The following is a 15,569-nucleotide window of genomic DNA, read 5'->3' as shown; positions in this document are numbered from 1 at the left end:
GGGACTTAAAAGAAATTCAACCACAGTTCAACTTATTTGTTAAGGAAATAGGTAAAATATTATAATACTCACATGAGATATGTAGTGCCACACAAAAGATGAAATGTCATTTCCACATATTCCAGACCTTGTGGGACTGTGTTAAGTAAATTGCTAATTAAACTTTCCTTTCCCTATTTTTCTCTTCTCATACTTTGCCTTTTAGTGTTGTACTGTGTGTGGTGGGTTTTCTTCCACATTCTTGGTTATTTTCCAGTTGTGTCTCCATTGGTCCTATTTCTGGCACTATTGAACTCCTTCCTTCTACTCTCTCATTCATATCTTTTTTTTACTAAACTCATACCTTTAATTAGCCAATCAGTACCCCAACTCTACAGTTGAATTGGGCTGGACTCAAAATTTGTAATGTGCTAAAATGTTCAAAGTTAACTTTAAAGGTGTGTGTACTGATACCAAGAATTTATAGTTCTACTAGCTGATACAGGAATATAGATAAATCACAACAAAACCACTCTTCTCTACCATCTCTTTATCATATATATTCTTATTCCCAAACTGATAACAATTCTTATGGATTTAAAGGCGAAAATATACAAGATACAATCTAAGGGCTTTATTAGATATGTGTTTATTGAACATATGTCAGTTTGGCTTTTAGATGCTCAAGAAACTGTTCTACTTAGGTATGTTTTCAGGCATTTTTTAATACTTTAACTAAAGGGCTATTCAAAATCTTGATGCAGATATTTTAAACTGTGGTCCATGCACAAAACTGTATTTCAATGCAATTGCTTTTCTTTTATTCCTATTTATATTATTTTATGCAATTAAAAACATTATCCTAAGAAGGGTTTTTTGGCCAAACCAGACTACCAAAGGAGCCAATGTCACAAAAAAGATTAAGAATTCCCAATTGATTTTGTATAAAGAAGTTTATTATAATAAAAATGTATCAGAATGTATTCATCTGTTTGTACATACCTAATAATGTTAATATTGAAACTATAGTGTTTCAATTTGATCACTCACCATTTTCAACCTTAAAAACTCTCTTAAGGCTCAACATGTAATGAAAAACTTTGCAGAAATAAGTCTGTTATATAAGTATCATGGTCTGTAAATTATAATGTGGATAAACATTTAAACCAAATTAATAGTGTAAAAGGTCAATGTGGCTTTTAAGTTAAAGGTATATTACTCAACAAAAGGTATTAAGGATTTGGTATTACAGTCATTTACTCTATTTTCAATCATAATAAAGATGAGGATTCCCTGTAAAAAAGGATATGTTCTGCAGAGTTAATCCAATATATCAAATAATTAAAATTCTATCTTGGATGTCTCCTCTTCTATTTAACATATAAAACTGGTTTAAAATGGATTTCCTCTTGCAATTCAATTTAGTAATACATGACATGAACAAACAACAGTGAATTAAAGATTGTACAAATTTAATTTCAGCCTATGAAACAGAGATATTATAGCTTAAAACAAACATACCAAAAATTGTCAGAGTACTACAAACATTATCTTCCCAGGAGCATAAATCAGTGTAAATGAGTTAGAAAAAAAATGTGCCCTGGTCTCGGAACTTACTTAGTAGTCACAAAGAGATAATATTTGCAAGCAGTTAAAATACATTTGAATTTCAACTATTTTACCTTTAGCCTAGTTTCAAATGTCGAACCAATTCTTGGAGTTTGTCGAATTACTATAAATTGTGTCCATAGGAGACTAAACAAAATAAGATTCAATTTAATCTCTAATTAAGATTAATTGATTTAAATCTTCAATTTAATTCTTTGGGTTATTAAGTTTAAAAATTAGGTATAAAACAATGAGTCTAATTTTTTTTAATTATATAATATACAAAGTGTGTGCATAGGAACAATAGAAAATATTCAAAAAGTATTGATATAGTTATCTCTGAAGGATTTTTTTAAATTTCTTTCTTGTGAATACCTGTATCCCAAATTCCCAAAATGAACATATATTGCTTTTATAAAGAGAAAAAGGTACAATAAATATTATATGTGTGTGTTTGTATGACTTTTATTTTACTCTGTTTCTGTTAGAGTGCTTTCTGCTGTAAGTAATAGAAATGTCAGACTAAAAGTGACATGTTTTCATTTCATGTTACAGGAAGTCCAGAAGAAAGCATGCAGAGTTGGTTAGTTCAGAGCTTTGAGTCATTTTCTCAGTTTCCTCTAGGCTTTAGTGATTACAAGTTAGTTGTCACCAACCAGAAGTCTCAAAGGCATAAAGAAAGGGTGGTTTCTCACCATGCATCTCTCTTTCCCAGAAGCCTCAGCACTTTCTCTTAAATTGGCTAGCATTGGAGCACATGACCACCTCTAAACTATCACTAGCAAAGGAGAAAAGGATTACCCTAAACACCTTAAAACTATGTTTTATCTTATGGAGAGCAGCACTCAATTTCTCTGAACATTTAGTCACCTGATAACTTAAAAAAAAATTAGTTCTTTTTTTTCCTCTTCTTTTTTCTTTTTCTGCAAGAGCAAGAGGGCAATGTTTTGGGGATCAGAAAGCAGAACTACCTGCTACAATCACCATTTACCTTCTCAAAATAAAATCAGGACTATGTATACCACAAAGTTTAAATAGCACAAAATTTAAACACCAAGAATAAAGGACTAAATATAGTCTTGGAACATTGTAATTACACAATAAATGTAGCCCTAAGCAAAAAGAACAGATTTTATTGTTTTTCACAATCTAAATCCAAACATTTAAACTCCTGTGGTTGGAATCTTCATCGGATGAATAGAGGGTAGCTTCCACCCAATTATTGACTTTCTTTTATAACTAGTCCATTGGATAAAAAATTTGCATAAGCTTTAAAAATTCTAACTATCACTTTAGATCAAGAATAATTGTCAAATAAATTAATAATTTAAAAATGTGGCAATCTGAAGTGGATTTCCCATGAAGTCAATGAAACAACTTCAAAGCTCCTCATTTAGCCCCCGCATGAGCCCTGGAAAAGAAATCTTCCCGTGGTTATACATTTTTATAAAATTCACAAAAGTAAAATATTAAAATTGCATTTAGTTAAGACTATCTCTTTTCACTTTTACTTCCTCTCTGTCACACTCATCCCTCAGATGAGGTGATGTTGGGATGGTCATAGATTCAGCTTTGGGATTCAGCCAAGGGGAAATTCAATTAAGGATATATTTACATTGAATCCAAAGGGATATTTTGTGGTTCTTGGTCACTTTCATGTGTAGTTAAGTCACTGCTAACCATCACAGTAAGCATCTAGGCACAATACTAGATAAAATCTTGTTATCCCCATACTGACTTACCTGGCATAGTGACAGGAAAATGTAGGGCCAGAGGTCATATCATGATATGGATGTGTCTACAGTTTGGCACCAGAACTATTGGAGTAGTGGAGGAAAAGCAGGGTATAAAATGTACAGAAATTCTTTCATTCCTTAGCATGTCCACCCAAAAGTGACTCCCAATAAATCACACCCTTGTATAATCTACCCTTACTTCCAACCATTCTTTACCTATGGAAAAGGTAATGAGATATCATTTCTTTGATTAAGCTATATTACAAAGTAGAGGCAATGGGATATCACTCCCATGGATTATGTTACATTATATATGACTATCTCAGCTGACAGAAGCCAGAAATTCTCCTGCTGCCCTTGAAGAAGCAAACAGCCATGTTGTGAACTACTTTTGCAGAGAGAACGTGGCAGAGAATTGTGGGCAGCCTCTAGGACCTGAGGGTAGCCTCCAGTGGCCAGCCAGTAAGAAGCTGGGACCCTCAGTCATACAGATGCAAGGAAGCGAATTTTGCCAACAACCTGTATAAACTGGCAAGTGGATTCTTCCTTAGCCAAGCCTCCAGAGAAGAGCATAGCCTGGCCAACATCTTGATTACAGCCTGCTGACACCCTGAGCAGAAGACCCAGTCTCATGCCTGAACTCCACATCCACAGAAACTGTGAGATACATGTGTGTTGTCTCAAGTCACTCTGCTTGTGGTAATTTATTATGTAACAATTAGAAACTAATATACTAATATACTTAGCATGTAAAACTGTAAGAAAAAGATGGGATACTCATCAAATCCTAGTTAAAACAGAAATTCTCTCCTTTCAGAAACATACTTAACAATGCAGCATATACAATTATAAATGCCTACATTATTTTTTTCTTTTTGACTGGAAATGTAACATTTATCAGAATTCCTGTGTTTGTAGGGTACAAAACCATGACAGTACTAAAGCCAGCGAGTATAACTGTTTTATGCATCCCGATGTAAGCGATTAAATGTTAGGATGTTGTTACTTATAAAGAATTTTGAAATTGAAAGAAAAACTTTAAAACTGTCAATATATAAAACATTATATTATAAAACGTTGTTATATAAGACATAAATAGGGAGTATGCAGCCAAAATAATTTGGGGGAAAAAGTACTTTAGAGTTATGTCAAGCAATTACTGCTTAAAATGATTACACTATTTTTGTAGATTCTATGATGTTTGCAAAAACTTCAGACTCCACAAAACATGAATCCCTCTGATTGGAACTAAGCCCCTGCATTATTTCTGAGACCACTTCCCACTTTCCAAACTTATACACTAGTTCTGGTAAAGGATTCAAATCTTATTTTCTTGCCAAATTCACTATCCCAATGATCTCTTCAGAAAGCTAGACTTGCTAGAATGGGGTTCTGCTTTACTCTTGCCATTCTAATGCCCCCTCTCCATTAGAATGGGACTGAAGTCTGCTCCTAAACTGACTTTAACTAAGGAAGACATGCTATTTTATTTCAGGCATCTCTGCTGCAAACTATATACTGGTCTGTGTACCAAAATCTCTAATGCTCCCTGCATTTATAGATTTCCAATTACTATGCTCCACGCACCTGACTGGACGTCTCTTGCTGTATTCTCATTCATCGCTTTCTCTATTACTAGTTGATCTCCTGAACTTCCCATTATCTATCACTAAATATGCTGGATGTGTTCTACATTCTAGGCTGTGCTTACCATCTTTACTGATAGCTGATTCCTCTACAACAGTTGCTTGCCCCAATAGATGTAGTTCTCAAGAATACCTTCGTGAGGTCTCCCCAAGTCCATTGCAGATATCAATCCCATGATCATCTATTTGACAAAATATAACCATTATCAGAATAGCACTGTCAAATTCAATAGAAAATAGATCCCAAGGAAATAGAAATGCAGAAACTGATGAAGATTTATCAGAGGAGCACTCTCTCAACTTCCCACTATTAAACCTTCTTAAACTACATCCTGTTCTGTGTTCTTCTATTACAATGGAAGACTTGTCCCTGCTCCTCTTAAAAGCCAATCCCTCTCCTTGTGTTATGGATACCATTCTCTCTCACCTTGCAAGGACATCACTTCTTTAGATATCCCCTTGTCCTCCTACACCATCAATCTCCTCCTTTCTACTAAATCATTCCCACTGCCATATGAAAATGCTTTTTATTTTGCATCTTTAAGAAAATCCCCCTCAGCTATATATTCAATTTCCTCTTCACCTCCCACAATCTATTTCTCTACTCTCCCTCCCAGAAAACTTCTCAAGAGTTGTCCGCACCTGATAACTCCTCTTGCTTACTTCCCTTTTAATCCTCAACACCTGTCACCTTGTAGTCTGTCCTTACTATTCCAGTGAAACTCTAGTAGAGATCACCAAAGATCACCCTACTATCAAAACTAATGGTGATTTCTCTGTTCTTGACTTACTGTAAAAATTTTCATCAACATTAAAACAATTGTTCATTCTCTCTGTAAGAAGCTCAGGTGAAGGAGGACTGGGCCATATCTTGGAGAAATTGGAGTGGCAGGAGATGAAAGAGGAGAAGGCTTGACTTGGGAGAGACCACAAGACAAAGAGGTGGGTTGGGAAATTGTCAAGTACCAGGGAGCTACACGGATGCTTAATTGATGTCTGAAGGTTATCCCTCCCTCTTCAAATGAGTAAATAATATTGCCATCAGAGAGAAGCCCTGTTGCTGTTTTTCTTATCACAATCTGGTGATAGCCTTCCATTTTCAGATATCAGTGCAATATCCCTTAGCCATTGACGAAAACAGTCATTATCCTAAAACAGGGCTGAGCCCCCATCTGAATAACTATTCTGGGTAGAAATGCAATTTTCATCAGTCTAGTATATTTTTAATTCCTTTGCAAAGATGGGGTGGTAATTCCTTAACAAATTAAGGAGAAAGCCCAGCATCAATACTTGAGTAGAACTGGACAGTGATGAATTCCTGTACCAATTCATTCCCACTTGAGACACTCCTCCTAGCTCTGTGAAACCATCCCCTCCCAGTTTTCCTCCTATCTCACTAGCAGTTCTTTCTCAGTTTCATTTTTTGCTCCTTCTCTTCTACCTAATATTTACATGGGCCCAGATCTAGGGATTCTTGGTTTATCTGTCTACTCTTTCCCCCTTGGGGGTATCACCCAGTCCTCTGTATGTGTGGCATATATATATACATATGTGTGTGTGTATACAAACACATGCACACATACACACACACATATGTATGTACTATATATTATTAAATTTATATGTTTAGCTCAGACTTCTCTAAGCTACAAGTTCATAGATCCAAATTTCTACGTGATTTCTGTATATGCACATCTTAAACTCAATATACTGTTATTATGTGATAATGAACTCTTTATTTCTTCTCTAAATCACTTCCTCATTTATTCTTCCCATCTCAATGCTGGCACCAAAATATGCCCAATTTGTTCAAGCTGAAATCCAGGATTTATTCTTAATTTACCTTTCCGTAGTGTCTTATATCTAATCCATCAATAAATCTAGTCTTCAAAATATTTTCCAAAGCTGTCCGTTTCTCTGTTTCTATTGTCATTGACCTAGTCTAATCTTTCATCACCTCTCTTAACCTGATTAGATCCCCAAACTTCTCACCAAATTCCTCTTGCTCTGCTATAATCCACTCTCCACAAAGCAGCCAGAATGCTCTTTTTGAAATATAATTAAACTGTCACTCCTCTGCTTACTCTCTAATGACTCCACATCACACTTACAACAAAATCCAAATTTCTTATCTTGGTGTTCTAGAGCAACTCTGAATGATCAATTCTGACTTCAGGCTGAGAGGCTGTGGGACATTGCCAATGTAACTTTTTTCCTTCTCCAGTAAAAAGATGGAATGAGTATAATATCATCATTGTTCCTAAAGAGTGACACAGCAAGACCCACACTGTGGTTCAAGAATATATATATAAAATATATTTATAATTTCATATATAAATTTACACATATATGCTAAGAAAAATGAAATATGTAAAGCTCTGTAAAATCCTTTGTGATATTTTCAGAGTGCAGATGTAATATAAGTTTGCTGCCTTACTGTTTCTATAAAGTAATGGAGAGAAATACTATCTTTATCAATAAGGATGCTTTAAGCTAGAAGAATAAGAAACCCAATTAAAAGTGGCTTAAACAAAAAGAAATTATTTCACATAACAATCATTCCAGAGCTTAGATGAGTCAGAGTTTCAGGGAATTTAGGATTTTGGCATATGCACTATATCAGTTTTTGATCTCAGGCTTGTCCATTTGTGCCAGGAAAAAACCTGAAACGGCTGCAGGAGTCACCTCTTCATAGAATAAGTCCAAAGACACAAAAGGGAATATTTCCGTGATGTATCTCTTCTTATCAACAGGGAGAATCTTCTTCAGAAACCTATCCATGGGACCACCTCTCACTTATTATCCTGAATTGCCTAACATGCCAATGCCTAAACCAGTCCACTCCAAGGAAATTGGGATTTTGACTATTTTAGATCAGTCATAACTCAGTATCTAGGGTTAGGGAGAAATCTAGCCTCCCATGAAGCTCATGGCAGTCTTATGTCTGAACAAAACTGATATTCTGTTAGCAAGAAACAAGAGAGATTTAACCAAGAAAGAAGGGGTATGGTGTCTGTCAAATTGTCTTTCAGCAATTTGAATGACTAAAGAGAAGCTGTGATTAGATGTCATCAATGACTATCATTTCCGTCCAGTAGAAGTATTAGAAGTGATGGGAGCATCTCCCACTTTGAAGCAATCACCAGATCTATCCACAAAACTTGGTGGTAGGCAAATCTATTTCTTGCCTATTCCTTTCATCCAGAATTGCCCAACATTTGAAACTAAACATGAAATCTCATCAGCAGAGAGCTGAGGATTCATGCAGGTAATTGGTTGTTGTTGTTGTTACTTAATATTATCTTAATTGATAATAAAGAATCTTCAGAGCATCTTTATCCTAAAATTGTTGTTTCACTAATTATTAGATCAGATATCTCTCTTGCTGCCTTATTGGAGATGATAACCTGGACTCTATCTATTCCCACACCTTTGCTTCCTGTCTCTACCACCCTGCATTAAAGCATCTCTAACCATACTGGTGAGGTTAGTGTCCAGATTAGAAATAGCTGCTGGGAGCTCCACCTGAAATATAAAATCCAACGTCCTACCCAAAGCCCAGTGATAAGAGGATTATGAGAGATAACTCTTTCAGTACTTTCTTCAGTAAGAATAGTGTTGTCTAGTATGGCCTCACAAGAATGTTTATAGACCCACAACAAATTTTAAGTGATGAAGATCTCTCTGGAATGCCATCACTGGCAAAGATGTTGCAAATACCTGTGCTTCTAGGAACTACATCATTGAAAAGGCAATTAATGACCTAGTGTTGGACAGGATTCAGAAGCTAGCTGAACTAAGTGTAGTTTCAGGATTTCTTGGATTTCCGCTGGTTAGTTGAAAAGCCAGTTTCTACTTCTCATTCCTGCTGATAGTTGATTATAGGAATAGTTCTCCATTTACCCAGCTTCTTAGTTTTTCTTAGCGATATCTGAAGTCTTCAACTTCATCTACTCTGGAGTATTACAATTGTGCTTTTATATGAGATATTGAGGCTATCTATATTTGTGTACCTTGATTACAAGCACTCAATATACAATAACCCTAACCACATTATCAGCAGGATTGTATTCTCCATTACTGCTTCCCTCAGATTTTATGATGCCTTGCACATTATGTGACAGAATTCCATACCAACTTGTTCTCTATCTCCATACCTCCCTCCCTCTGTCCACATATATTCCAGTTATCTTTACTTAAAAAAACCAATTGTAAACACTTTCTGTAGCAGAAATTACTAATACTTGTTCTGAGTTAACCAACCATGTGACCCTTGCAATATATACCCTTGTAAATATAAGGCATGTTTAAAGGCAGGATCCAGAGTATAAGATGACATCAGAGCCAGGCTTCCTAGGTGGTGCAGTGGTTAAGAATCCACCTGCCAATGCAGGGGACATGGATTCGATCCCTGCTCCAGGGAGATCCCACATGCCTCGGAGCACCTAAGCCTGTGAGCCACAACTATAGAGCCTGCACTCTAGAGCCCGCGAGCCACAACTATTGAGCCCATGTGCCACAACTACTGAAGCTCTCGCATCTAGAACCAGTGCTCTGCAACAAGAGAAGCTGCCAAAATGAGGAGACCACGCACCACAATGAAGAGTAGTCCTCATTCGCCACAACTACAGGAAGCCTGTGTGCAGCAACGAAGACCCAACGCAGCCAATAAATAAACAAATAAATAAATTTGTAAAAAAAGAAAAAGACATCAGAGCCAAGAGGAATGGGACTGCAAATAAACTAAGCAACAGAAACAAAAGACTAACACAAAGATCATTGCACGCCAGAACTCAATAAGGAAAGCCATATTGAAAAGACATTTATATGTAGCCCAAAGAATGAGTTAGAGGAAGTGAATTAGAGCTGCGCAAAATATGGTCCTAGGTCTAGCAGTGCACGGATCACCAGGGAACCTGTTAGAAATGCAAATTCTCAGCCCCTACCCAAGCACAATGAAGAAGAAATGCTAGTGTGGGGTCAAAAATCTGCTTTAACAGGCAAGCCAGGAGATTCTGGTGTGTGCTGAAGTTTGATGCCCCAGGCTAGAGGTGCTGGCTGTCAAACTAAAGATGAGAAAACAAGCCAAAGATGAGAAGGGAGATGATCTGAACATTGTTTCAGTGAAGAAAAAAGATGTGAAATTCGATAGTATAGTTTGAGTCTACGGAGAACAGTGACTGTGACTAAATTTGGATCTCTGGAATAGGGCTCTGAACATCCTCTTTCATAAAGGGGTTGAGGTGCCTTTATTATCCAACTAGGACATATCCTGATGCGTTTACAGCATATTGTCCAGAAAGCCACAAAAACATGAAGTCCCACTTAGGGATTTTCAGGTTTGTCATCTGTTTTCTACCAATGTTAGAAGGTTGAATTTAGGAGCATGATTTATTATATTTTACTTCTAGTCACTGTTGCATAAGTAGTTAAATCAAACAATAAACAATCAATAATAAAAACTGTATTTTAGTCATTAATCTACAATGACTTATTTTTTTATTGCTCTATGGGCAATTTTTAAAAAATATTTCAGGAAAATGTGTACATATGTGTACATATCTTAATTCATAGACCACTTGAGGATAATTATTCACATTGAAAAGGTTTATTTTCTTCACAAAGGAATTCCCTCTGGGTTCTTCTAAATAGTCAGCTTCAAGCCAGTTCAAATGTTACTACAACACCTTTGGACAAAGAAGCCTGCTTCAAAACTCAGGAGGTTGGCTGCTTTCCAGCCATGTTCATGAAGGCCTGAACTCAGGACTCAATACTTCCTATTCTGTGTGATAGTCATGGAACAAGTGTTCCGATTATTGGAATCTATGTATATGTAATATACTAGAGAAATACTCAACAAGGGATGAAACTAGTCATAGCTCTGTATCTATAATGATGTGAATCTATCCAAGACATTTAAACTCTTTACATCTTTGAGCCAACCTCTGTAAAACAATGGGGTTGTATACTTAGGTGACTGCTAAGTATCCTTTCTGTGCTAATAGTCAATAACTTAGGAGTATGAAGTGGAAAATGCATGTAAATAGCCTCTGTAATTATAAAATACAATATAGATATTGTTTACTATCTTTATAATTTATGAGGTGAACTATTTAATTTATAGAAATCTAATTTGCACATAAAATTTCAGGAAGATATTCATTACTGTTACACTTACATGATGATCAAGATGGGGCAATTCTAAATGTATTGTAGTATCCTGAATTGGATCCATACAGAAAAAAAGGACATTAGTGAAAAACTGGTGAAATCCAAATAAAGGATGTAGTTAGCTAATAGTATTGTACCAATATTAATTTCTTAGTTTTCATAAATGGACCATGGTTATATAAGATGTTATCATTAGAGGAAGCTGAGAGAAGTATATATAAAAATTGTTTCACCTTTGCAAATTTTCTGTAAATCTAAAATTACCCAAAATAAAGATTTTAAAATAAAATTACTGTACTATGCCTTGAGAATGTAACTATGCATTCATTCATACATACATACATATAAACACGCATGCAGCACAGGGACAACAGAAATGAAGGAAATCACAGAAGTCAAGCCACCATATTTTTCAGCACTACACCAAAGCAACAAAAAAGGAGTTATCTAGTATTAGAAAAGTTTTCCTGAAACCTGTGAGAAAGGAATAATGAGCTTGGACTAAGAAACTAAAAATCTGCTTTGCCATTTATCAGATATAGATAATAGACACAGAAAAAGCCAGCTGTAAAGTTAGCAGAAAATAATATTTCTCCCAAGAACATGCTGTCATGTCACCAAAAAAACCTACTATGAGTAATGGCTGCTTTTTTTTTACTCACAGAGAACTCTTTTCTCTAAAATTATAGATTGTCAAAAAACTTGCTCTTTGAAATCTTTCATTAAGATTGAAATATCCCATTCTTGGCCAGATGATCTAAGTTACATGACACAGAGAAACAGCCTCTACTTCCAGAACTTCAGAAAAGGGGTTTGTGGACACTTCCCATCTACTTTGAGTCTATAGCTTCCAAAAAAATAGTGCCCTGGGTCCATGTTATAGTCTAGACCTTAATGTATACCCTTTTACATACATCCTTCCTTTCTTTTGTGTCCATTAAAATACTACTTCATTTTAATTTCTCCTAAATTCTACACTTCCCAAATTCTTATAATAAACCTATCTTTTCCTTTGTTTTATGAGACATCCCATGGTGACCTCCATAGAATGTGGCCTCCCTCCTTGCAATGAGCCAGAAACCTGACACTCTTGGAATACAATTTTGTTTCTGATGGATGTAGTTTTATTGGACTAGGAAGTCTGCCTCATACTAAAAGTTAAAGAACATTAATTTCACATAAAAATGAGCAACGAAAAAGTATTAAGTTCAAATACTATACAAAATTATTATTTAAAAAGAGAGAATAAGGAGTATAACATCATCATTACACATAATGAAATCATGCCTGAAAGATGTGCCACAAAATAGATCAAAACTGAAAGTTACTATTTGTAAAGTAGCTAAATGACATTAAGCAAATGATATGAGGTATGAAAGAACAAGATGATTCAGAATTAGAAAAACTCAGTTAATTCTATGGAGGGAATCCTTTCACACTGTATATGTATCAAATCATCACATTGTACACTTTAAATATCTTATAATTTTACTTGTCAATTATATCTTGATAAAGCTGGGAGAAAATAGAAAAACTCAGAAATTAAGGTGACAGAACTCAGGAGAATTAGTAATAAAGAATTAATTACACAGAACAGGTTATGATTTTCTGTAAAGAACCTGAACCAATCCTTAAGTCAATGTTTTTTCTCATCATTTTAGTTGTCTGATGCTCATTCTCTTGTAATTCTCCAAGAAGGGCTCATGAGAATGATAGTCTCATCAAATATTGACATCATATCAAGTGTTGATAATAGTTTATACCCTTTGTACATGAGAGTTAGTTTTGCTGGATATAAAATCTTTAACCCATACTTTGTCCCTTGAGTACCCAAAATATGTTGTTCTACTTTCTTCTGGCAAAAGCTTCATTGTCAAAAGTCTAGTGAGGGCTTCCCTAGTGGCACAGTGGTTAAGAATCTGCCTGCCAATGCAGGGGACAGGGGTTTGAGCCCTGGGCTGGGAAGATCCCACATGACGCAGAGCAACTAAGCCCATGTGCCACAAGTACTGAGCCTGCACTCTAGAGCCCAAGAGACACAACTATTGAGCCCATGTGCCACAACTACTGAAACCCACATGCCTAGAGCCTGTGGTCTGCAACGAGAAGCCACCGCAATGAGAAGCCCGCACACCACAACAAAGAGTAGCCCCCACTCACCACAACTAGAGAAAGACCGTGTGCAGCAATGAAGACCCAACGCAGCCAATAAATAAATAAATAAATAAATAAATAAATTTATTAGAAAAAAGTCTAGCGATATTCCAATTTTCTGTTAAATCTGGGTATCTGTTATATTGTTTGTTTGAAATAATTTACACTATAACCAAATTTATGATGACCTCAATTTTAAGAACACTATTATTTTCTGTATAATGAAAAAGAAAAAACACATTGCAATTTCAAGGATGTTAAAACGTAGAAAAATGTGGGTCTTAGATAACATTCAGTATTTTCATCTTCTATTGCTGTATAACAAATTATCATAAACATAGTAGTATAAAACACAAATTTATTAGCTCACAGTTCTCAGGTCAGAATTGTGGGCCCATCACAGCTGGGTTCTCTGCCCAGGGCCTCAAAAGGTTGAAATCAAGGTATTAGTTGACTTGTTCTGATCTGGAACTTAGGGTTTTCCTCCAAACTCATGTAGTTGTTGACCAAATTTAGTGTCTTACAGCTGTAGTAGGCCAAAGTCCCCTTCTTCTTCTTTTATTTTATAAATTTATTTATTTATTTATTTAATTGGCTGTGTTGGGTCTTTTTTGCTCTGCGTGGGCTTTCTTTAGTTGCAGTGAGTGGGGGCTACTCTTCATTGTGGTGCGCAGGCTCCTCATTGCCGTGGCTTCTCTTGTTGCGGAGCATGGGCTCTAGGTGCATGGGCTTCAGTAGTTGCAGCACATGGGCTCAATAGTTGTGGCTCATGGGCTCTAAAGTGCAGGCTCAATAGTTGTGGCACGTGGGCTTAGTTGCTCTGTGGCATGTGGGATCTTCCTGGAGCAGGGATCGAAACCGTGTCACCACCTGCACTGGCAGGTGGATTCATAACCACTGCACCACCTAGCAAGCCCTGGTCCCCTTCTTCTTATTGGCTGCTAGCTGAAGGCCACTGTGAGCCCTAGAGGCCATTACCATTCCTTTCTATGCGGCCCCTTCCCTTTTCAAAGTCAGCAATGGAGCTCTCCCTCCAATCAAATTCCTCCTCACGTTTTGAATCTCTTTCTTCAGGAAAAGACCAGTCTTTTTTAAAGGTAGAGAGGCAATTTACAAATAAACAAATATACACCAGAAGGTGACAAATCCTAAAAAAGGAAAATTTTAAACTGTACAGTTGCTTTCCCTTTGTCTAGAACGCTCTTCTGCTAGACATTCACAGCGCTCACGTCACTTAGATTTTAGCTCAAATGTCACTTCTTCAAAGAGGCCACCTTTGATTACTGTCTAAAATTGTCTCTCTCCTCCTCCCCAAGACTCTTTCCTTGCCTTATCTTTTTCGTTTTCTTCATTGTATTTACTTTCTAATGTTATTTTCCACTTTTTGGCTTCCCACAATGAGACTGATGAAATCAGAAATCACTTGATTGAGAAATCTGAATGATGCCATAGGTAAGCAATATGAAGTTTCCAGGTATTTGGAGATGTGCAATTTGAAAAGAGAAGAGAGAGGCACAAAGGATAATGCCCTTTTGCCGTACCCTCTCACCACACCAGAAAGGGAAGAAATTCTAATTAAGTAAAAATATCATACATTACAGATGATATAAATAGAGAGTCAAAGTATGTGTCCATCTTTAAAATCCTACAGACATTTCTCCAAAAATACACTTATTTAGAATGAAAAATAAATCAATGTTATTGTCACACTAATTCTTATTGTTTTCCAAGAAAAGTGAAAGGGTAGTCAATGGAAAAGGAATTAGTGAGAGATCCTTAGACATATGTTCTGGTACTTAATATGGCAAGTTACTTACACCAACTGTAAATTTCTGTCCCTCACTCACAAAGTTAAGGGGGCAACCTGGATGACATACGTCATTCATAGCTCATAAAATCACATGCTTCTATCAAATTTGTGACAGTGCTTGACATGTAGTAAACGTCCAAAATTATTTGTTAAATGTGTAACGTCTTAAAATGGAATCCCAGGCTGGAAATCAGGAACTACTTATTACTAGCCTTCGGTTTTTTAAATTTACAAAATGAAGGGGTTTCTTCCTCTTGCTATAAAACGCTTAAGGATTTTGCAACGCAATCCCATCATTTCGGGGGCTACTGGAATCCTCTGTGTTTGGCAGGTGACGCGTACCTTCAATGTTCTGGTTCCTTTTTACGCCTGCCAGACCCCAGTCGCAACAGAGCCACTCACTACAATCACCTGCAGCAAAGCCCACCCAGCGACCACACCCAAACCGGAAGCCAGGACATCACT

The 15,569-nt window shown here is 36.3% G+C and overlaps 1 long non-coding RNA gene across 1 annotated transcript; it reads right to left on the bottom strand.

The window, feature by feature from the left end:
• Positions 1 to 2,336: 2,336 nt before the first annotated feature.
• LOC130848020 (uncharacterized) lies at positions 2,337 to 15,540 on the bottom strand. Its single transcript, XR_009052510.1, has 4 exons — positions 15,447 to 15,540; positions 5,035 to 5,151; positions 3,330 to 3,404; positions 2,337 to 2,510 (listed from the first exon to the last, which is right to left on the bottom strand). It is a non-coding gene; the product is annotated as an uncharacterized LOC130848020 (long non-coding RNA).
• Positions 15,541 to 15,569: the final 29 nt, after the last annotated feature.

This window comes from Hippopotamus amphibius, chromosome 3 (genome assembly GCF_030028045.1).
Source record: "Hippopotamus amphibius kiboko isolate mHipAmp2 chromosome 3, mHipAmp2.hap2, whole genome shotgun sequence".
Classification (NCBI taxonomy): domain Eukaryota; kingdom Metazoa; phylum Chordata; class Mammalia; order Artiodactyla; family Hippopotamidae; genus Hippopotamus; species Hippopotamus amphibius.
The sequence above is the reverse complement of the archived record's forward strand: the minus strand, read 5'-3'. Positions and strand labels throughout refer to the sequence as shown.